Below are 3156 nucleotides of genomic sequence, written 5' to 3' on the forward strand. Positions count from 1 at the left end.
ATGGCACTTTGATTATCACACCAAAGTGTAGTCGGATGTTGCTGCTGAAAGCCAAACTATGACAGGATCTGATGAAGCCACAAGGCTTCCTTACTAGCTTCTATGGCACCATGATACTCTGCTTCTGCTGAAGAAAGAGAAATGGTACCTTGTTTCTTGCAAGCCCATGTAATAGGTCCTGAACCAAGAGTGAACACATAACCTGCAGTAGACTTCCGATCATCAGGGTCACCAGCCCAATCAGAATCAGTGAAACCAACCAATAGAGGAGATGCTTCGGCACTGTAATGAATCCCAAACTGAACTGTACCTGGAACATAACGAAGTATTCTTCTGGCTACTTGCCAATGACTTTCACGTGGGTTTTGCATAAACCAAGCAACAAGGCCAACATCAAAGGAAAGGTCAGGACGAGTATGGGGAAGATACAAAAGTTTTCCTACAAGTTGACGGTATAAGGTAGCATCAACTTCAAGAGAAGTACAAGTGACTGAAAGTTTGACTCTAGACTGAAAGGGAGAAGGGGCTGGATTACAGTCTTCCATTTGAAAATGACGTAGAATATCATAGGCATACTTGGATTGGGAAAGGGAAATACCTTCCTTGGATTGCAAGACTTGAAGACCAAGAAAATAATGTAAGTGTCCTAAGTCTGTCATTTTAAACTTCCTTTTAAGGCTAGACTTCACATGGTTTATAAGGTTGGGATCACTACCAGTCAGGATGAGATCATCAACATAAAGAACAAGAATGAGAAGAGATTTGCCCACTTTCTTGGTGTAGACAGTATTGTCAGAATGACACCTAGAAAATCCATTTTCTAAAAGAAAGTTATCCATTTTGGCATACCAAGATCGAGGAGCTTACTTGAGACCATAAAGGGATTTCTTAAGCCGACATACAAGGCTGGAGTCTATTTGTATAAAGCCAATAGGTTGTTCCATATAGATTTCTTCATGCAAGTCCCGATGCAAGAAGGTGGATTTAACATCATCTGATGGACTTCCCTTTTGAAAGAGGCAGCAAGGGAAAGAACAAGGTGGATAGAGTTCATTTTGGCAACAGGGGAGAAGGTTTCAGTATATTCAATGCCTTCAACATGTGAAAAACCCTTAGCAACAAGACGAGCTTTATGTTTATCAACTTTCCCATCTGGTCCATACTTGGTTCTGTAAACCCATTTGCATCTAATAAGTTTTCATCCCTTTGGTAGAGGAACAAGATCCCATGTCATTTGCCAATTGATATTCTTCATTCATAGCTGCTTCCCAATTTGGATGGCTTGAAGCTTCTGCAAAGGTGTCAGGATCATAATTCACTGAAGCTTGAGCCAGTAAAGAAGAGGCTCTCTCGATCTGAGAACATGTACATCGCTGATCTGTAGGATCACCGGCAAGATCACCTGCTGCATCCCGAGTAGCACAGACCCATTTTGGAAGCTGAGGAGCTGAAGGAGGATCCTGAGAAGGTGGGGGAGGATTTTAATCCTCGCTTTCATCATCTGGAGAAGAAATATTTTCAAAAGTAGAAGAGATAGGGAGAGGTGGCACATCCGCCAAACTAGGCTCACAGGCCGATATATTTTCAGCAAACTTTACATCTCTTCTAATGATTACATTTTTGGACTTAAGTGGAATAAGTCTATATCCTTTGACATCTTCAGAATATCCAACAAAAATACATTTTTCACTCTTAGGTTCTAAAACTTTATGTTTCTCATCTGGAATATGGGCCCATGCTTCACTTCCAAAAACACGAAAGTGACTTACATCTGGTTTAATTGAGCTCCATGCTTCTTCTGGAGTGATATTCTTTAAAACCTTAGTAGGAGTGTGATTTATTATGTAATTTGCACAGTTAATTGCTTCTGCCCAATAATTAAGACTAAGTCCTTTATATTGAAGCATACAATTAGCCATTTCCTTTAAGGTGTGATTCTTCCTTTCAGCTACACCATTTTGTTGTGGAATATATGGAATAGTATGTTGCATTTGAATTCCATTCTCAGTGCAAAAGTTGATGAATGTGATTTTAACATATTCTCCACCCTTATCAGATCTTAGCTTAAGAATTTGATGTCCAGATTGTTTTTCAACAAAGGCCTTAAAGGCCAAGAACATGTTAAATACTTCACTCTTGAGTTTTAAGAAGTATACCCAAGTGCGTCTGGAGAAATCATCAATGAAAGTTAAGAAATACTTGTAGCCAGATAATGAAGCAACTGGAAGTGGACCACATAAATAACTCTGCACGAGCTGTAAAGGGGCTGAGGCGTGCCAAGAGGCACATTTTTTAAAACTATCCCGATGATGTTTTCCGAGTACACATCCAGAACAAACACCATCTCTGCAAGATACCATTGGAAGACCTGTCACCATATTTTCTTTACATAGATTTTGAAGAGAGCAATAGTTTAAGTGACCAAATCGCTCATGCCAAAGTTTGCTTCATCATTATGAGCAACAAATACTGAGGGAAGATTTGATGACCCAAAGTTGTGAAACTTATACAACCTTGTAGAATCATCAGCAATGCCAGTAGATAAAATCTGTCTAGGATCTCGTAGGTCCTTAATTAAAACATCGTGAGATGAAAATTCAACGATTTTACCTTCACCTGAATGGGTTATCTGATATACAGATAGAAGGTTGTAGGATAAGGTTGGAACACATAATACATCATTAAATTGACCATTGTCTACATGAACAGTTCCAGTCCCTACAACACTAAGAGATCTATCATCACCAACATATATATTTTTGGCATTACAATCATTTAAAGAAGAAAACATGGCTTTGTTTTTGGCCATGTGATAAGAAGCTCCAGAATCATTGAGCCACTCATGAGAATGAGAAGAAGAAGATACATTTAGTGCATAGCCAGACCGAGATGCTTGACAACCACATGCAGAAAGTGCCATTCCCGAAGATGAAGTTGAAGTTGCAGATTGCTCCAAATGGATGTTATGCTTCTTCATTACTGCTTCCAAGGTTTCCATCTTCTTAAAGCATTTGGATTCTAAGTGGCCATCTTGATTACAAAAGTTGCAATGTCTACCAGTCTTCTTCCATTTGTTTTTATTTGTCTTATCATTTTGTTGAAATGATTTTTCATTTTGAGGCGGAAATTGCTTAGGACCCTTGTTTGGTTTAGGAC

Source organism: Pinus tabuliformis, chromosome 6 (genome assembly GCF_031772625.1).
Source record: "Pinus tabuliformis cultivar Carrire ecotype Pingquan chromosome 6, CPIR1, whole genome shotgun sequence".
Lineage (NCBI taxonomy): Eukaryota > Viridiplantae > Streptophyta > Pinopsida > Pinales > Pinaceae > Pinus > Pinus tabuliformis.